The following is a 22,041-nucleotide window of genomic DNA, read 5'->3' as shown; positions in this document are numbered from 1 at the left end:
GGGCTAACAGCGGGAATTCACCCCGCTCCCTGGATTCAAACTGCCAACTTTTTGGTCAGCAAGTTCAGCAGTTCAGCAGTTTAATCTGCTGCACCAACAGGCGGCTCCTCTCGTCTGGTTAGAAAATTACAAAAATAAATAATGTCTGAATATATAAGGGATAAAAATTTGGTAGGGAAAGCATCTTCTCCTGAATTCATCTTTCTTGATGTAAAAGTATTAAAGCTTTCAAACTTAGTATCTTATCATTTACATTTTCTCCAGTGATTCATTCAAGAAAAATGTTACACACATAAATAATGCTGATCATTAACAATTGTATACACATAGCATACATTTATATGTAACTAATGAAAATATTTAACAGAAAACATTCCCTATAATACACAATTGCGTGGAAGAAAATGGACCCATTTGTAATTAGTCGTATGAAAAAAATTAAATAATATTTGAATAAATAGCAAAATAAATTTAGGAACAATTATATTCATTCATTCATACAATTTATTCATTTCCTGCGTTTGTAAGGATATTGCAATGTAGTTCTATAACATTTTTTATACTTAATTTTCCAAATTATTGCAGCACAGGAGCCAATTTGTCTTTGAGCTAAGTACAGCTGGTGCAAAAACTTAATGTTCCTTTTTCAATTAATAACGGCCAATCAAAACAGCATTGGTACATTGTACTAAAACAACAATACAACAGAAAAGAATATACCATAAAACTATTTGAATTAAGAAATACATACTGCATGGGATTAATATTTCAAAAGAGGGAAAATGGGAGCTTTTCATGCCAAGCAATGGATGTAGAAGAAATCATATCACAGAATGAGAGACAGGAAACCCAGGTATCTCATTGTGCAAGATAAGAAATTGCCTTCACATTCATTCTTTTCTTAATTATACTGTTCCACCCTTCCTCCGTGAGTTTGGGGTCATATACATGACTGTCTTTCTCCTGGCCTTCCATCCTCAAGTGGCCATTTTTAAAAAGTTTCAAACCTAAAGCATACTGCTACAACCAAGAATGTACTCACTCCTTCCTTCTGATAGCAATGTACACTTTCTTCTCCTTGCATTTGCTTGTCATACTGTTGCTTACTCTAGCATCTGAATCAAAATGATACTTCAAGTATCATAAGATTTCTATATCATCTTAAGGTAGTTTACAATTGAAACTTAAGTAATGACCCCACAAAGACAGCTTGAAAGATTAGGTTGGGAAATTAATTCAACAATGTTTAATGTTAGAAATTGGGGAAATATATTATTTATGATTTTATTAATTAACTTTAATTTGTGTTATTAATATAACAATTCATTGGGACATTAATTTGGCATACCATGTGATTTACAAAAATATATATATAAATTCTCACTGTTGACCCTAGAGGCATGGTTTGTTATTGGATCATTGGAAAAGTTGCCTTTCTTTATACAAAAACAAACATGTTCGTGAGCTGATAAAAGCTGATGGACCCCCTCTGTGTATGTGTGTGTGTTAATGTGTTATGTTTTATGATTATATGAAATACTTTCGGAGCCACAGAGCCATTGTGAAGACCCTGGTGACCTTTTATTGGCAATCCATGACCTGAGATTCCTCTGGTGTCTTCGTGGTCTTCACTTTAACAAAGAACTCAAGCACCCATCATCTTCGGCCAGTATGAACCAGCTGCACAAAAAGATAACCAGACTCTGAATTGGGTCAACCTTCTTTTGTGTGGCTACCTGGACATAAAGGTCTCTTTATCATCTGGCACCCACCCTGAAGTTGGAAGGTTTTGCCACTGTTCTCCCTGAATGCCACTTGGACAATATACTGTCTTAGTCAACAATGAACACAGGCACCATGGGCATCAGACCCACCTGATGAGTCACTTACTGGACACTTATGGAAACAATAAATCCCAGGGACTTGAGGGCACCTCTTTGTTAGTCTCAAGATCAAGACAGTTGCCCATTTACCAATTCACATTTGCCTTTGTTCCGCATGATCATCCCACCTCTGCTGGCCATTGGAGGGCCACAAATCTACATTGGAAGTGGGAAAGCCCTCTGATTGGCTCCAGGAAAAACAAAGGATTTCAGTGTATTAAAATTTGTATTTTATTTGTACTCATTATGTCAGCTTCTTTATGTGACTTATTGCTGGCTGTCATCCTTTCTGGTCAAATCAAATAAATTACCTCTATGGCTTCTGCTTCAACTGGTGAAACTTCTTTGATTGGGAACTTTGGGTTTTAGCTTTAAGCCTTGCCAGGCACAGACTCAGTTTCCACGTTCTGGATCTCACTATTCATGAACTGCCTAAATTGCTCAATAACATTATGACCTGTGGATAACACGAGGGACATTCTGTAAAGAGGGGAAAGAACCAATGCCATTTTGGGGGGAGGGTCGTTTTCCCATCCAGGTATTCAAAAAGGCGAGAAGCAGTATCATGGTGTGTAGAGACTAGAGCAATGATTCTCAACCTGTGGGTCTCCAGATGTTTTGGCCTTCAACTCACAGAAATCCTAACAGCTGGTAACCTGGCTGGGATTTCTGGGAGTTGTAGGCCAAAACACATGGGGACCCACAGGTTGAGAACCACTGAACTAGAGGGTGTCAGTATTTATGTTAGGTTCTCTTGGGACAGACTATGCTTTTGCTTTTTGCCATTCTACTCAGAGAAAGGGACTGTTCCTTTTTTAAAAAAAAGGTACCATGCTTATATTGACCCATGAATACATCCACACACAATTCGTGGACCAATTGTTTTGACTAAAATTTCTAGACTTGCAAATAAATACTGTAAAGGCAGTCTCCAAGTTACAAACATCTGACTTATAAATGACTCCTAGTTAAGAACAGGTAATGAGACAACAGGAAGTGAGATAAATCTATGCCCTGGAAGGGAAAATCACTCCTGAAAGAATTATCATGGCGAAAAGGTGTCTCCACTGAAGCTTTCTCATCAATCCTTGTTTCTACAACAAGCCACATTTCTCAAACTCCTCTGACCAGACTACAGATAGCAAAAAACACACACCCTTCCCTATGCTATCTAAAGTTAGACATACATACACATACACATATATATATTGCTGGACTTACACTTTAAAAATGTACCTGTTCCTACTTACAAATTCAGCTTAAGAACCAACCTACAGAACCAATCCTGTTCATAACTTGGGTACTGTGTGTATCTCGGTCGTGGCCCCTGGCTCTGGAACTCTCTTCCGAGAAAAATAAGATTAACTCCCACTCTGACCTCTTTCTGAAAAGATTTGAAAACCTGGTTTTTTTTTCAAGCCACCTTTGATTAAGATGAACAGTTTATTGAGTCACCACCCCTACCTATATCCTAGCCTTCTGCACTTTATCTCTGCCTCATGTTATTAGTACTCCCAAGATGTTGCACAATTACAATTTTATCCCTCTCCCCAAGACTGAAGATTGATGTCAAGAGTCAGACGCCAGTTAACAAACAAAACAGAGTTTATTCTGAAGATAAGCCAAAAATAACACAAAAACAAGCCATGCTATTTTCCCATGCTGGCATTCAATAAAAACTAAGGACGCTTCAATTCAGCTTAGAAGAAACAAATAGAGTTGACTGCAAGATAACATGCAAAATAAACGAAGGCTTGCAACCTTCCAAAAGCTGCAGAGTATAACAGAAAGTGCAAAAGCTTCTTTTAGCTCCAAACCGTTTCTGAAAACAGACAGCCGGCTCTGCGGAGTTAAAGGGACAGTTCCCAAAAGAAAAACAGCAAACTGGCTTAAAAACAAACAAACCAGAAGAGCAGTAAACTGCTTCCACGGTGCAGATAAAGCCGAAGCTTCAAAGGGATGATGAATAGCCGTCGTCAGGAGAATCCAAGGTCAGGTCGAGAGGCAGCAGCAAATTCCAGAAGTCAGAAGCCGGGAGTAGTCGTCAGTCAGGGAGCGTAGACAGAAGCCAGGTCAAATTCAATCCAAAGTCCGAAGAGGGTGCAGTCATCCAAACCAGGTCCACGATAAGACACAGCGAGAGCCAAGCCAGATGGTATCAGCAGCTAGAAATAGTAATCAGAATGCAGTCCAGGGAAACCCACACAGTTCCATCCCTCTGCTGTAAAGCAGTCCCAGATAACTTACATCCGAATCACAGTCCAAGTCCAGTCTTCACGGAAACACAGAGATCCCAATGGCGCCTCAGCAACACCTTGCCACACGCAAAGTGCATTGGCCAAACATTCCCATTTTATTCCCCTTCCTCCTGGGTGTGATGACTCATGGGCCTTGTAGTCCTGTTCCTAGTACTATTGTGACAGACGAAGAGGAAAACATGGGATTTTTGCCGGTTCAGCCAGAGCCGGAGTCTCCTCACCTGCAGGATGTTATTGTTTGTCCTCAGGAACTCAGCCAAACAGGCCTTGGGCAGAACTCCCCGCTGTTTCCCAGAAAAGAATCTTATTCTCGGGAAAGGGGAAACAGAGAGGCTCATCGGAGGAGTTTACGCATTGCTGCCAGAAATCAAGCTGATTAGGCTTGCTTCCCTTGGGAAATTCTAAGGAGTCACACATCTGGACAGAGTTGGGTTTCGCTTCTCGTTCTCTAGGGAAAGAGTTCTGTTGGCGGGAAAACGAGACCCAATATAGGTGCTTAACGCCAGGGATACTTTGCGGAGTCAATTGTTCAGCTTGAGGAGAGAGATCATGTGTGGACTTCGTAATCCAGTTCCTTGTTTCCCGGATCAAGTTTCCAGCCTTGTCTTGTCTCACGGACTTCCTTGGACTCTGTTCATGTTTCATGTTTACCTCGTCTTCTAGTCACGGATCCAGCCAAGAATCAAGTTTATTTTCCAGCCTTGTTGTCTAGCTACATTGGACCTTAAAGACTCTGTTGTTTTCCCCACACTATTGCTTGGCAAAGTGTGTGTTTCGGTCAAGTGGATTAAAACTTTGGACTCTAATATCTTATATTGGACAATACATTTCTGGACTATATTTGACCTCATCTGAAAGGTCTACTTCTGAACTATATTCTTCACTTGTTTTTATTGACTTTATATATTTTTTTAATAAAGATATTAGATAGATTTTGGCCTCTGTGTAAGGTTATTGGTGCTCTGCAGCCTGGGTCCTGACACTGGGTGACCAAACACTCACACCCAAACACCAGGTGTCCCAAATCTACTCAGAGTCCGAACTCCACACAGCTAGAGCTCGTGGATCTGGAGTACCTAGCAATTCATCGGAGTCCCAATCATCCTGCCCACACTTGAACACTTGAACCATGAACACTTAAAGAACCATCCTCCCTTCTCCAAGCATCCCAAGTGGGATCAGCTCCTGCAGAAACCCCAGGTTCAGTAGTATCCATAGGCCCCAAATCCCCAGACATCTCTGGTGGCTGTGCCCATTCAGTGCCCACTTCCCCAGCCACCACCTGTTCCTCAGCATCCATTTCCCCAAACTCCCCATCTGAATCTTCCTCAGAAGATCCCCCATATAGCTCTCTAAGTCGCTTCCTGCGCAACTCCTCCAGTGAACCCTCATCACGAGGGTTTTTTCTTCCTCTTCGGATCCCATCACCATCAACCATAATCCCCGAAGGTGCAGTCGCAACAATTGAAGTGCCATTATGTCGCTTTTGACCTCTGCCCACGTTTTTATTGTGTGATGGTGTGTTTTTATAACTATGTATTAATTTATTGTGATTGGATTGCATTTTATGTTGTATTTTATTGTATACTGTTGGGCTTGGTCCCCATGTGAGCCATGAAAGGCTGGTGGGAAGCCGTGCCCATCTAGCCTTCCCACCAGTCTCTTCCCACTGTAGTCTCGTCAACACTACATCTCCCTCCTCTGTCCCTACATGGGATCTCTTGCCCAACAGTGTAGGCAGATTTAAGTATGTGATTCTAACACACCATAGAATCTAATGTGCACCTCAATTTTAGCAATGTAATTTAGCCAAAAAAAAAGGAAGCAATAAGCTTTAGACTCAAATAAATATGGTATATAGGATAATCACCAGCATTCAACTTTTTTGTGAGAATACCAAAGGATACTATCAAATGGAATATCACAGATATAAGTAGAGACATACTTCAGTTGCACTGCCAAGGATTGTGCTCCCACCCACCATACCTCCACATATACTAAAGTAACACAATGCAATGTCTCTGTGCATTGTGGTTTTCATTTGTTTTGTAATAACTCACCCTCCACTTATTTTTTTTTAAAGCAAGGGAGTGCTTCTTGTTTGGGATAAAAATATGATTGATTGGAATGTCAATTGATTCAAAATGAACCTTAGCGGCATCTAAAATAGGTTTTGCACTATATGGGTCATTGTTGTTCATACGCAGATGTTTAAATGCACATACACTGGGGACAAGAATGCATCAATTCTTTCTTTAAAGGCAAAACAACCCTTTAGCGAGTCACACCTACCATTTTCTGTTTGAACAGCCATCTCACAGTAGTAGCTGGGAGTATGTTTGAAGAGCTTAGCCTGATATATCAGTTGCACCGATTCCTGAGGTGCGAGGTGGGTTCTGTAGTTATGGCTACATTTAACAACATATTATCAAAAAGATTGCTTTGCAATCTTTTTGAAGCAAATTTACAGCAATCTACGTCAATGCTTTCTTGCATAAAAATCATTTTAGCAACTGACACCAGAAAAAGTAGGCTTTCTAAGAGCATGGAAAAAGTTACTTTTTTATGATTCTCAGAACCCTCTAGTCATCATGACCTGATATCTGGTCTCCAAAACACCTGCCTCCCTGTGCTCAGGGAGTGACTGAATGCTACTTGATGATCTCTCTAGCACTGCTCAGTTGTTATTCCCTTGTTAAGAGCTGCTATTTGAATTGCATCCTTAGATTTTTCTCATGTGTACACTACACTTGCCTCCCAGGACCTGCATTTAATAGCTCTTTTGTACTGGAAGTCAGACAGCACTTAGCCTGCCAATAAGTAATCTTTACAATAAAATACATTTTCTCATCTGTCCATGGCTGTTATGTAGTCAGCCACATCAGCATTGAGCACCCAACCTAAAGGGTATATAAGAAGCCAGAATCTTTCCAGTTTTACAACAGTATCAAAGCCCCTAGTTAAAGGCTATAATCCATGTTATCAAAAAGTCAATCTTCTACTTTATCCCACTATAATGTTGGGATAGAAATGTAATCTTCATCCGCACATATAGCACAATAAAGTGGTAGCTTCCTGAAATGAAATACGAAAACACTATAGACTGGAGGGTTGGGAGGCATGACATTTAAGGTTTTCCCACTGTGTGTGGAGGATGGACGTGCTATACAAGTTAAAATAATTTCCTAAAACTGTAGTTACTTTACCTAGTTCGGAGGTTTCAATCAAATCAAGATATGAATTTGCAATGCTTCAGTAGAGAAAACAATTCACCCAGTGTGGGTGAGAGGCATTTATCAGAGAAGCAGTTTCTTTTTGATAAAATATTTCACATAACTGTAAGTGCAGCTGTGGCAGTGGGCTTCTTCTCCATTCTTCTGATAGCAGTTTAAAAATAAAGCCAACACAAAGCCAGCAAGGTGTGGTAGTTTGAACACTGGACTACGACTCTAGAGACCAGGATTCAAATCCCTGCTCGGGCTGGATCTACACTGTCCTACCAGAATGTAGATTAACTGCATTGAACATGATTATCATCATCATAGACTGAGTACCGTATGATCATGGCTGAGTATGATTATTTTCCAAGTGCAGACCCTTGGCGGTGGGTCCACAAATTACTGTAGAGACTTCTGGGTCTGCATGGTCTTTTGCAGTGAGGACATACATTTTCAGATGAAAGGTGGTCCCAACAAGGGTTTGTTTGATGCGCCTTCCTCTTGGTACATTTATTCCTTTCACCCTCCATCTGTGCCTCTTCAAAATGTACAGCAATGTTGGTAATAGCTAACCTCCAGTTAGAGCACACGAGGGACAGAGCTTCCCAGTTCGTAGTGTTTAAGCCATCATTTTAAAGATTTAAATCTTTAAAACTGTTTTGCTGTCCACTGACATTCAATTTTCTGCTACTGAGCTGAGAATAAAGTAATTGCTTTAGGAGACATTGATCAGGCATTCGGACAATATGGAGGTCCAGCAAAGTTGATGGCGTAGGATCATTGCTTCAGTGCTGGTGGTCTTCGTTTCTTCCAGAACACTGACATTTGTCCACCTGAGATTTGCAGGATTTTTCTAAGGCAACACTGATGGAATCTTTCCAGAAGTCAAGAGTGATAGAGGGTCCATGTTTCGCAGGCATATAACAGGGTTTGGAGGACAATCACTTTATAAACAAGCATCTTGATATCCTCACATATGTCCCAATCTTCAAACAATCTCAGCTTCATCAGAAAAATTGCTGCACTTGCAGAGCTCAGATGATGTTGTATTTTGGCATCGATGTCAACTTTTGTGGAGAAATGGCTGCCTAGGTAGCAGAAATAGTCAACATTTCCTAGCGTTGCACGATGAAGCTTTATTTCTGGCATTGCAGAGGGATTGTTTGGTGCCTGCTGGTAGAGCACTTTGATTTTCTTGATGTTCAGTGAGAGACTAAGCTTTTGGAATGCTTCTGGTAAAGGTGTTTAAGGTGACTTGTAAGTCTCCCTCTGAATGAGCACAGATGCCATTATTATCAGCATATTGGGAGTTCTGTAACAGAAGTTATTGTGAATTTTCTTTTGGCTTTCAATCTGCTGAGGTTAAAGAGCTTACCACCTGTCTGATATGTGATTTCCATTCTAGTGGGAAGCTTTCCATCAACAAAGAGCATAATCATTGCTATGAAGATGGAAAATAAGGTTGGGACAATAACACTTCCCTGTTTGACACCTGATCCCTCCTTAAATGGGTCACTTTGGGAGCCATTGCTGTCTCAGACTGTTGTCATCATGAAGGAGCTTCAGGATGTTCACAAATTTATCAGGGCATCCAATTTTTAGGAGGATGGTACAGAGAGCATTGCGATTCACAGTGTCAACGGCCTTTCCAAGGTTTATGAATGCCATTTACAGAGGTTGATTTTATTCCCTGAATTTTTATTGGAGCTGTTGTGCATTGCAGATTCATATAATGCAGTTCAATGCAGTTTCAACTGCATTATTTGGTTGTGTAGATCCAGCCATAGAGATGCACTGGGTTACCTTGGGCAAGTCACAGAGTCTCAGCCCCAGAAAACCCTGTGATATGGTGATCTTCAGGTGACTCCATGTCAAAAACAACTTGAAAGCACATAATAATAGTAGCTCCAACCACTGTAAAAAGCAGGAGAGGAGAGGTAGCCACCCTACACATGCACATGGAATTAACTGGTTTCTTACCATCAATGTAACAATTCATAAGAAGTTGAATCTCTGCAGCACACATCATCCATGGATGTTTTCCTTTGTCAGGATTCCCAAACATAGAAAACAGCCAAGAATCAGACGAATGAACTAGAAGTTCCCACATTAAAAAGTGACTGTAGCACCAGGAACTCTGGAAATTGTCATCTAGAGAAGTAATTTTCCAAGCACCTGTCTAAGGTGGAACCGTTAATCTGCTCAGAATTTGACCAGCATTCCATTTTCTGTTTTATATACAGAATAGTTCTTGTTGACACTATCCTTAATCACTTTGGGTAGATAAAAACAACTATCAAAACAAACAGAATAGTTTTCATCGAACTTTAAAGGAGCTGTATATATATGTGTCCAAACACTTATGTTTAATTGTCACTTGTATCAAAGCTTACAGCTGCTAGAGTGGTATTACAGCTAGAAAATAACAAAACGATATCAATTTCTTAGCTTTGTTCAGTCAAACTAATTACAAGGAATACACTTTCAATTTGAAACCAGTTATAAGGTTACCTACTCTAATAAGCAGCAGCAACCCACTAAATCTAAAGTACCGGTACTATTTATCAAACTAAAGGCAAACTCTGTGAATATGTGCATGCGTGCCCTTTCATACATGTGCACACAAGCACACATACACAGGCAGAAGTGTCTGAAGGATATGGCAGCTGTGATAATGACATCTGCAGCCTCAATCAAATGTAAATATTTAAAATAAAAATCAGGTGGGCACATATTCCATTCTCCAGCAAGAAAAGGGGTAGTAAGTGGGTTTACACATTTGACTCTCAATATGCAGTTTGGTCTTGAAAACAATGTGAAAAAGTAATTATTTTGTACTAAAACTTCCAAAATTCCAATCTTCCAACTTGTATGTTGGCTTGGGGGATTTCCAGAACCTGTATTACAAAACCATACCTTTTCCTACGATTTTGTCCTAACCAACTATAACCAGCTTCCCTATGTTTGGGGACTAGACAGCAAAGTTCATGGCTGTGAGGTCCAGTTTCATGAAGCAATCCAATGCATGTGCAAATCAGTGTAATGAACAAGGAATCATCTCCATATGAGTCTATGTGTGAGATCTTAGCTTGATTCAACCACTCTTGCCTTGTATGGATATGTAGATCTGTAAAAGAAACAGCAGTAGTACCACCAGTTGGTTGCCAGAAAAGAGGAATTATCCAGTTCCTGCTAGTAAAGAACTGATTCCAGCGAGGATTCCAGCAACAATATAGATTGAATACTTGCTACTGTTATTTCAATGGAATGTCAAATCATTCCATAAGTCAGTAGGAACAAAACCCAATTCAAAGTATAAATAGTAAATTTATATTTTTGATTTCAGTGACTGAGCTCTGAGGAAGGAAAGCAGATGGTTGGGGGAAATAACAGTGACAAATCCAACCAAACCTGTCCATTTTTCTGTAGAACACTGAATATTAAATACCAATACACTGTCTTTAGTTTTTCTGATGTACAGGAGTTTTTTATGTTACAAAAAATTCTTACCCAAATAAATCTCAAGAAAACACAACATTCCCAAGTACATGAACTTTCCATTTCAGGGTATTTACTCTTTTCTCCGATATCAATAGTAGGTTCAAATGGGATCCCTTTCTTTTCATGCCTATCTATCATTCTGAGACTGACAAAACCTTTTCACTTCATGGTTGTTCACACTCAGCATTAGAGGGACTGCCATAAAACCCCCACAAATGCTTTTAATTTTTAAAATAGCACATTGTGAACAGTAACAATGATTTGAAAGGGGACATCTGTCGCTCACTTTTGTTTGTTCAATATCACAGTGGTTTTCCATACTCCTCCTCTGTATACTGTTAAAAGTGAACAAAATTCCCTCTTGTTTCAATAATATGCAGTTGTCATGTTTCTATCAGGGAAATAGTGCAAAATGAGGTATACTAAAAGACTAATTTTTCTTAGCACTTAACAGATAATTTTTTATTTTAGAAATGAACTGCCTTTCCAACAGTATGGTCTTTCCAACAACAATCTAAACCAAACAGATGGTATTACAATGAGGAATTACCAGTAGAAAAGATATTGCTGTTTGTTCCTCTACATTGCTTCTTAGGGCCCTTCCACACAGGCATATAACCCAGACTATCAAGGCAGAAAATCCCACAATACCTACTTTGAACTGGGTTATCTGAGTCCACACTGCCATAGATCCCACTTCAAAGCAGATAATGTAGGCTTTTATTAATGTAGGCTGTGTGGAAGGGACCTTAAACTGTGGGCTTTGACTCCAGCTAGTGTCCTCTTAATTCAATATTGGGGTCACCCCAAAAATGGCTGCAGTAAATATTTTCTGAACATCGCCTAGAGGTTTAGACATTTACATGAATCTTGTGCAGTGTTTACAATGGACTCTGCAAAAGCTGTTTCAGCTCTACTTCAGAAAAAAGAAAAATCAGCCTGTTTATGAAGCCTTGCAAATGCAGATTTGTTATCAATAAATTTTCATACATGGTATTTTATATTTCTATATACCTAAGGTATTTCCACTCGTGACCCTTTTCAGCCTGAGAAATTTTTACATGACCTTAGGTATATAGAAATATAAAATACTAAGAAGCCTAGATGTAAAATACAGCAGTGTCTTCTCTAGATAGTCTTTGAACTCCACTGCTCACTAAAGGTAGGAAGTGAACATTGTTGTTTTTATATGTGTTTCCCCTTTCTTTCCCTAGCTTCCTGGAGGGGAGGTAATAGTTTCTCCCCAAGGAAATATTCTGTAAGAACCATCCCCTTGGGAAGACATCTGAGCCTTACAGTTAGTTTCTAGAAGGCATAACATGAAAGGTGAATAAGGATGAGGGAATGGATGCATGTCCACATTTTCTGGCAAGAAAGAGGTTGTGAGCTGCTATTTTCCAGAATTGAATGGTAAAATGAGTTCCTCAAAAGCAGATTTCGAGCTGTGAGGGAGAAAATTCCGTTCTCCAGTTTGTCTTAGGCTTTCATTTGATGTTAGGTTTTAATGTTATTTTTATATGTGGGGGTTTCTCTGGGATTTTATGTCAGTATTTGTTTATGGAGGCATTGAATGTTTGCCATTGTTATGTTGGAATCCGCCCCGAGTCCCCTTGGGGAGATAGGGAGGAATACAAATAAAATATTATTATTATTATTATTCCTTTTTGTTTCTCAGGGCAGATAAATACTACAGAAAGAGCAGCAGTATAGCCAACCAGGAGGCACAGCTACTACCCTCACATTCTTCATGCCCTCTCCCTTTCTTGGGTAAAAAACCAGAGTGCTAAACCGAAGCCTATCAGCTTTTTTCCTCCTCTTTCGTCTGGGGAAAATACACCCTGCATGTTCAAGCAGTCAAAGTGCCAACAGAAAAATATGCAGATGAAGTTTTATTTCTAAACAAAAAAATTACATCAGACATCATACAGCTTGGTTGGCATGGCAAATGCAGAGGTCAGGAAATGTCAACAGTAGCAAAATCCACAGGGTCATCACACAAGGCCATCCATGCCCCAATCACTCCCACTTTGAGAGAACCAAAACAATTAAAAGAGTGTGAAAGATCAAATGACATACACTGGAAGGAAAGTTAACTTTTCTGAAAAGTAATTTGAATAGCTATATCAATGCAACATTAACAGGTTTTTTTAATGCTGATATTTTCACAGCTATGGAAAGTGTTTATCTCTGTGTGAAATCACCCTTAGTTTTTAGTTCCACCCTGGCAACAGCATCATGTAACATCTATGTGAAAGCAGTGGCGTAGATCAAAGCATATTCACTGCACAACCAAACAAAATCCCTTTAGCTACTCCTGCTTTGAGTACACAGCCACAATGGATCATCAGAGTCCAGTTCTTAGGAATCCTTTGTCAAGAAACCATAAAATTCAGATGATCACATGCATGACACAGGGATATGTCATTCTAAACCTCATAGCCTGCTTGCTTAGAGCAAGGATGAGGCAGTCAATGGAGGGGCCAACTATGTTGGAAGTGAAGATGCATCAGCACTTGTTTACAGAGCAATTAGGGACAGATGGAACCCTTTGGTGGATATCTGCTTCCATGTTTTCACCTCTGTTTTAGATTTATACAGCTCAAGGTGTTTTGCTTATCTACATATAAAGGTGACTTCTCTCCTCTTCACAGAAGTCTTTGGTATGCTTTATTACCCTTTGAGAAGAGAGCAACATGAGACTCCTCTGCCTCAAGATGGTTTTTAGAAGCACATGAGAGTCAGCATTAGGGACTCTTTGACCAAAGTTAGGTAATTTTCTTCTGTCTATCTACTCTTTTACTCAAGGAGTATTGCCTGTAACAATGAAAAGTAAGCCTTAAAAAAAATCTTACCAGGGTATCCTGCATATCTTCTCTCCTGTTTTCTACCCTAAGCTCACACTGGCTATGCTTCACTTTACTCTGTTATAGATACCAAATATCTGTACAAACCACAGGGAGTTATCTTATCATTACAACTTACTACTATGCAAAAGGAGAGGATATAGCATTTGCACATGTTTCATGTACAATAGCACTCAAGCTCAATATAAAAAAAACCATCATTTGTACTGAAACAGCAACCACAGGCAATTAAGCCAATGGGTATACGTAGGTCTGTCTGGATGAGACTGAAGGGACTAGGAGAGATTAAAGGCAGCCTAAGGCAGAGGTCATTCGGTACATGGACCACTTCCTCTGAGTGACTAACATTGCACTGCCTCAGAAGTATCTGAGCTCCCACCTCTGGCTCTTCTAATGGGAAAGGCATCCTGGATATGAAGGACTGCAGACTCCTCCCCTCTCATTCCACCTCAGGACATTCATGACTTTAGGATCAAGACACGTTCTTCCTCCTTCGTTTTGGTTAGCATAATATATAGAACTACACTAATGAAGTTTTTTTTTTCCTTACGGTCAACACAACTACTTTTTCTTAATCACTGGGATATCATGTGTGCAGAACCTATGCGGCACCTCTAAACAGCACTCCTGCAGAGACTGTGAAAGACCTAAGGACCATCTGGGAGGGAAGGAGTGGGAACCTGCCAACTACTGCATGTTCCCGGGACTCTGTCAGCACAGCAGAATGACTTGTCTCTTTGTAGAACTGAGACTCACCCAGTAGTTTTCAACAGGTTCTCCATCTGGATTGAGTTAGCTCACTGAGCTGGGAAATACAAGTGGAACTACTGCAAAGGTCTATTGTAAGGTTGCTGTCAAAGAGAGTAACGCCTTGGAGAGGTAAGAACTACTACTTGTGTGCTTACCTTCCTGATCAGAGGAGAAACTAGCTGAGTGGATAAGGAAGTGCTTCATGTCATTTTGCAACAAGTTTGGGTCATTCATAGATTTCTCATTATATATGTTTCATCCATTGGTTCCTTCAACATTAACAAGTTTAAGGTGTGATTTCTAAATTTTGTCTCCACTGAACAAGAAAAAACAGAGGATTTGCCCTAAGTCCACCTTTTTCTCCCAGCAGGATTTTATCTGCTATTTCCCAACATACCATTTTATCTGCTACTTCCCAATGTCTCTCTTTCTTCTTTCACTAAATCCCTCCCTAACCTATCACTGAGTTTTGATGGAAGCTATCTCTATGACAGGCATCCTCAAACTGTGGCCCTCCAGCTGTTTGGGCCTCCAATTCCCAGAATTCCTGACCACTGAACAAGCTGGTTAGGGCTTCTGGGTGTTGGAGACCCAAACATCTGAAGGGCCACAGTTTGAGGATGCCTGCTCTAGGCAGTTATAATTCAATCATAGTATTATCATTGTATATGTTGAGCAACTAACAATCATGCATGCATACTATTTATTTATTTATTTAAAGTATTTATATTCCGCTCTTTTCAACCCGAAGGAGACTTAGGGCGGATCAGAATGCACATATACATGGCAAACAAACAATGCCATTAGACATACAACATATATAGACAGACACAGAAGCAATTTAACACTCCAGCTTTCAGCTTCATGAAGGTATGCTCGATTCCAGCCACAGGGGGAGCTGCAGCTTCACCGTCCACTTGTGACACTGAGTCCTTTATGGAATACTTCCTTATTCTTCCACATGCTGCTGGAAGGTTTTATGGTGTCGTAAATTAGCTACCCCACATAAAGCGGTACCTAAATTTCCTACTTGACAAATGAAACTGTCTTTCAGGCTACATAGGTCAACAGCAAGCTAGACTATTAATGGTCAGGAGCTCACTCTGACCCGGGCTGGCTTCGAATTCATGACCAGTCAGTCAGTCAGTCGTGATTTATTGCAGCTGGCTACTAACCAGCTGCGCCACAGCCTGGTTTGTCTGTAATCTTTACTCTCTTCCTTCTTGTCAGTTTAATGATACATTTGCATGAATCTTTGAGCATCTTCTAGAAAGGTAGTTTGTGCTACAAGTCACTCAGACAATGCTTTTGAAGTTAAAAGTTATAAAGAGGGGTCTCCTCCTTTGTTCCCCGGTTATGTTCTAGTTCAGTGATGGCCAACCTATGACACGCGTGTCAGCACTGACACGCCTAGCCATTTTTGCTGACACGCTGCCGCATGCAGATTGATTGGATGACTAATGTCTTTTGTAGCCAAATTTGGTGTGATTTGATCCAGTGGTTTTGTTGTTTACTCCATGGGAATTATGTACATTACATTATCATTATATCATTCTATTATTATTCTATTATTGTAGTATATTAGTATATTACTATTATTATTATTATATTATTCATTATTCATGACTACATTGAAACTTCAATAGAGAGAAACCAGCGTGGAAATTGCAAGAGGTACCATAGATTGTTGTACATGGAAATAATGGTAGTAAATAGTTTTTTATTTATTAAATACAGTTATATATTACAATTATATATTTTTGTTATTTAAACTATACACATTGCAAAATTATGGGGTTTTTTTCTCGAAGTGACACACCACCCAAGTCATGCTAGGATGTGGGCCATAGATGTGGGCGAAATGTCCGGAGAGAATGCTTCTGGAACATGGCCACACAGCCCGAAAGACATACAACAACCCCATGCTAGGTTTTTTGGTGAATTTTGACACACCAAGTGCAAAAGGTTTCCCATCATTGTTCTAGTTCATTGTCCAGTCCAGTTCCATGTTGTTGGTTATACAGTCTGCATGGGGCATGGCCTTGTTTCTTGGACTTATGTGGAAGCTAAGAAATCTACTTTTTATTCTATGTTCTTTTGGATTATATCTTTAATATGCTGCAGTGAAGTTACCTGTACCTGTGTAATGCTTTTGCACAAGCTTACATGAGTAAACTTTTTTAATTATATCAACCAGTTGATGTGACGTTTTGGATTTGGCGTACTGAATTCATTTCATCTATGTGCATGTTTAAAAGGGCGCAGTGGGTTAAACCGCTGAGCTGCTGAGCTTGCTGACTGAAAGGTCAGCAGTTCAAATCCGGGGAGCGAGGTGAGTGCCCGTTGTTAGTCCCAGCTTCTGCCAACCTAGCAGTTCGAAAACATGCAAATGTGAGTAGGTCAATAGGTACTGCTTCAGCGGGAAGGTAACGGCACTCCATGACTGCATGTGGCCACATGACATTTTGGCTTAGAAATGGAGAGGAGCACCAACCCCGAGTCGGACACAACTAGACTGTCAGGGGAAACCTTTACCTTATGCTTAAAAGGGGGTCCTGTGATCAGCTATTTTTGATAAGCTTAAATCTGCCTGTTTTCCCTTTTAAATGCAAGTTCTCCTAACTATACCTCAGCTCAATTCTGTTGTGATTTTGACACTGCTAATGTTATGCTAATGAAAGATTAAACTTTTCAAATGAATATGTTTTGCCTCTGGCCTAACAGCCTGAGACTTTTCACATTTTAGCATACTAATAGTATACTAATGGTTTTAATTGTGTTTCGGGCATTGGTTATAATTGGAGGGATTTTTTTGTAACCCAGTGTTGACTGATGTGAGAGCTGGACCATAAGGAAGGCTGAGCGAAGGAAGATAGACGCTTTTGAACTTTGGTGCTGGAGGAAAATCCTGAGAGTGCCTTGGACCGCAAGATGATCCAACCAGTCCATCCTCCAGGAAATAATGCCTGGCTGCTCACTGGAGGGAAGGATATTAGAGGCAAAGCTGAAGTATTTTGGCCACATCATGAGGAGTCAGGAAAGCTTGAAAAAGATCACGATGCTGGGGAAAATGGAAGGAAAAAGGAAGAGAGACCGACCAAGGGCAAAATGGATGGACGGTATGCTTGAAGTGACTGGCTTGACCTTGAAGGAACTGGAGGCGGTGACGGCCGGGAGGGAGCTCTGGCGTGGACTGGTCCATGAGGTCACGAAGAGTCGGAAATGACTATGCGACTGAGCAGCAGCAGTTGATTGGCGCTTCTGCAAAATCTTTTCTGAACTTGTTGAGATAGAACTTCATGATACTGTTTCGTTAGATATGTTTTCAAAAACGAACTGTGGGTCCTTTCAAACACGGGTTTCTTTAATTTGAGAAGCAACCAGGTGAACTTCTTTCAATAATTTATATGACTTCAGGAGGCAGTGAATTGCAGGAGTATAATTGTACACACTTATGTGAGAACTTCTGATGAATACTTATGCAAACAACAAGAATCCCTTTGTTTTGTTTATTTAGTTTTTGTTCCTTAGTGAAAATGTTTTGTATCTTCGCAATACTGAGTACCTTACATACTTCAAGAGAGAATAATGGTAAGTCAATCCACTTTAATTTCAGGTTAAAACAATAAAATGTGAAAAAGTGAAAGTACAGGGAGATGAACCCCACAAAGAAATAAATCCTCCTTCTGTGCAGTCTCCATTCATATGCACCCTACAGAACTGCTTGGTTGTCATCTTTTTTGCTTGTTTACAAACTCCGTGTTTGGGGTCTAAGGATGCTCTTGATGTAAAATAATGACTGCATTTTCCACACTATTTTATACAGTTGTGGGTGTAGTGGTGTCCTTGCATCTAGCAGGCTGTGTTTTGTTTGTATGGTAGAGAAGGTTGATGTCATGTAGGAATTTTACATCACTTGTCACCTTTCATACAGGTCCAATCTGCAGTAGCCTTGTGAAGCATTGTAATGTGCCAGTGTTCATACGCCTCTCATTTAAATAGCTGCTGGATCTGAACATACTAAACAAGACATAGTAGCACAGTGGACTGATAGGACAAAACTCCCATTTCCAAGCATTCCTTCCTAGAAGAAAATCCACTGATACAAGTAAAATGTTTTATGCAAATAAATGAGACTCAGGAGACTCCTGAGACCCAAAGAGAAAACCATATTCTTGTAACAACGTAAACACAATGAAAGCAAACTACGAGCCAAAATTTTTGCATATATGAAATCATGACGCTCTCTAAAGCTAGTGCATGTTTTTAGAAATATTTGGAAAACAAAGCTGTGATGTATGAAATAAAAACTATGCTGTGGCGTAGGCTGGTGAGCAGCCTGCTGCAATAAATCACTCTGACCATGAGGTCATGAGTTCGAGGCCAGCCCGTGGCGGGGTGAGCACCCATCAATTAAATAATAAAAATAAAAAATTGCCCCTGCTCATTGCTGACCTAGCAACCCGAAAGATAGTTGCATCTATCAAGTAGGAAAAAAGGTACCACTTATAAAGTGGGGAGGCAAATTTAACTAATTTACGACATTGGAATAAGGAAGTGCCGTCACAGTGGATGATGAAGCAGCTGCTCCCTCCTGTGGCCAGAATCGAATATCCCCTCAGGAGAAGGTTAAATTGCCTCTGCGTCTGACTGTCTCGGTTCTATGTGTATATGGGCATTGAATGTTTGCCCTATTTGTATATAATGTGGTCCGCCCTGAGTCCCCTTCAGGGTGAGAAGGGCGGAATATAAATACTGTAAGTAAGTAAATAAATAAATAAATAAATAAAATGCTGCACAATCAAAAACAAATGTCTTATTTCCCCACTGTTTTGCAACCTTGTTACTTATATTAAATATAAATCATAATATGAAAGAAAGGTAAAACGAAATCAATCATATGGTAAAGAAGTTTGCTCTAATGTGGCAACCTCTGATTGCTGGACTTTGAATATTTTAGGTGCTCCTTTCAGTCATCCTTTTCCTGTCTTTACCAGCATGTCATGCAGTAGAATGCTGGCACACCACGTGCTTCAAAGAGCCTTGAACCTGGCATTATTCATCACTGTGATGGGCATATGCTGTCAAGGATGGGTGAAGAATGGAATAAGATAAATGGAAATGCTTTGATAAACAACAATGACTAGCTTTCCAACTGAATATTGTGTATAATACTGGGCTGGTATTTTTCCTAATGGGGGATATTTTGACTAAAAATTGAGTATTATGTGCAGTACTCTTTACTTTTTTAAAATCACGCATAGTTCACGTTTGACCAGTCCACACACCATCTTGCCAGAGAAAAGGTATGTCACGCAGATTATCAGTAAAGAACAAGAAGTTTACTCTTTAAAATGCAGAGCAATATATATAGTCATATGAACAGTTGCACTGACTCACATAATGTCCTTTGAGAGAGATTCGAATAGTCCTTAGATGTCCATGTTAATGGTCTTCCAGGAGCAAAACCCTCACTTGGTAAGCTCCTGCACAGAAATCTATATGTAACTGCTGCCAAAACTCCCCGGCTCAGTTAGCTCCCCAGGTGTAGCCCAACCAATCAGCATCATGCTTTGCATTTTTAATTAATACACGAACTGATTTTGCATGCTCCAACAACTGTGATGGGCATATGCTGTCAAGGATGGGTGAAGAATGGAACAAGAGAAATGGAAATGCTTTGATAAAAACCAATGAGTAGCTTTCAAACTGAATATTGTGTATAATACTGGGCTGGTATTTTTCCTAACAGGGATATTTTGACCACAAATGGAGTATTGTGTGCAGTACTCTTTACGTTTTTTAAAATAAATAATTCAGGGAAAGACAAGGAAGTAGAAAACTAGAAAAACTAGAAGGGCTTCTCTCAGAAAAGAGGACTGATTTGAATGAACAAAGTGAAAGTTATTTAAAAGAGTGCACCTGTATGCAAAACAATGGCTTCTTAGTCCCTCCTCTGACTGATTTGTAGTTCTACAGGAATCACCACACCTGCATCTTGAGGTGAGGCCATTTATCTATATATGCAGTTACTGGGTTCTCACCTCAATGAATGGAAGCAGAGAGTGGGTATTGTAAAGCTAGAAAGGCAGTAAAGATCCAGAAAGTAATAGACACACATTCTGCCATTACAGCAGCTATACTCTCCACTCATCAGACTGGCTTCCTGTTAGGATCTGGAGCTATACTGAGAAATGATACTCGGGATTTGTTACAAATAAAAAGAGGAACTAAGCACACAGGTGACTAGTTAAAAAGGTAAAGGTTTCCCCTGACGTTAAGTCCAGTCATGTCTGACTCTGGGGGGTTGGTGCTCATCTCCATTTCTAAGCCAAAGAGCCGGCGTTACCCTTAGACACCTCCAAGGTCATGTGGCCGGCATGACTGCATGGAGCTCCGTTACCTTCCTGCCGGAGCGGTACCTATTGATCTACTCACATTGGCATGTTTTCGAACTGCTAGGTTGGCAGAAGCTGGAGCTAACAGTGGCCACTCACACCGCTCCCGGAGTTTGAACCTGGGACCTTTCGGTCTGCAAGTTCAGCAGCTCAGTGCTTTAACACACTTTGCCACCAGGGCTCCAGGTGACTAGTTACAAAGACTCAAACTTGTTTTTATATCAGTGTCACTGATGCTCTGAAATGTAGCTGTTTTCAGCAGGAGAGCTGAGTCCTAAAATGTTGAAAGTCATCATAAAAAGAACTTTGAGCACAATTTCATAGGTTTTTCTTTCTATTCATGATATCAAGGTTCATGCTTATTTGATTTTGAGAATTAAGAACTTTTATATTCATCTGGGACTCCTCTTTGAAACCTTGCACTCTACTGGGCAACTTTCCCTTCTGTACAAATAAAAATTGGCTGAATTTTCAGGATTCAGGTTCCAAGAGGAAAGTGAAAACTGATTAAGGGATGGGCTTCTAAGAGGAAAAGGAAATGTTGATAATTATCACATGTCTTACTTTCAAGGTGAAACCTTGTTGAGGATAGGATGGGGTGCTTCCCCTCATTGCCTGTTGAGATCTATGAAATGCTAGTACATGCAATCCCCAAGTTACAAATAAGATAGGTTCTGTAGATTTGTTCTTAAGTTGAAGTGTTCGTAAGTCGACACAGATACATTTTAAGTGTAACTCCAGCCACATACAGATATATATGTGTGTGTGTGCGTGCACTTTGAATAGCATAGGAAAGAGTTAACACCCCTGTTGTGTTCGTTTTGCCATCTGTGCCCCTGTTCAGATGATTTCATCTCACTTTCTGTGACTGTGACATCTCAATTTGGTAAAAATTGGCTTATTGTGGAAACAAGGGATCGGCGCTAAAGCCGATCACTCTTTTCAGGAGTGAATTTCCCTTCCTAGGGGGTAGACTTCTCACTGTTGTCTCACTCCGTTTGTAACTATGAGTCATTTGTAAGTCAGATGTGTATAACTCAAGGATTGCCTGTATACAGATTTACAGGGAGGTAGTGAAACTTTTCGCATCCCACAGTGATCTTGGAAACCCAAGGGACCTCACACACAAACACTGATTGGAAAAACATGGATAGTGTTCCTCCAACCTG

The 22,041-nt window shown here is 40.1% G+C and overlaps 1 protein-coding gene and 1 long non-coding RNA gene across 4 annotated transcripts in view; both read right to left on the bottom strand.

Moving 5' to 3' along the window:
- The window catches only part of pde11a (phosphodiesterase 11A), a 240,910-nt gene that overhangs the window by 203,949 nt on the left and 14,920 nt on the right, over positions 1–22,041 (bottom strand). The window lies entirely within an intron of this gene.
- Positions 3,471–10,275, bottom strand: LOC134295717 (uncharacterized). Its single transcript, XR_010002352.1, has 2 exons — positions 4,131–10,275; positions 3,471–4,048 (listed from the first exon to the last, which is right to left on the bottom strand). It is a non-coding gene; the product is annotated as an uncharacterized LOC134295717 (long non-coding RNA).

This window comes from Anolis carolinensis, chromosome 1 (genome assembly GCF_035594765.1).
Source record: "Anolis carolinensis isolate JA03-04 chromosome 1, rAnoCar3.1.pri, whole genome shotgun sequence".
In the NCBI taxonomy this organism is placed as follows: Eukaryota; Metazoa; Chordata; class Lepidosauria; order Squamata; family Dactyloidae; genus Anolis; species Anolis carolinensis.
The sequence above is the reverse complement of the archived record's forward strand: the minus strand, read 5'-3'. Positions and strand labels throughout refer to the sequence as shown.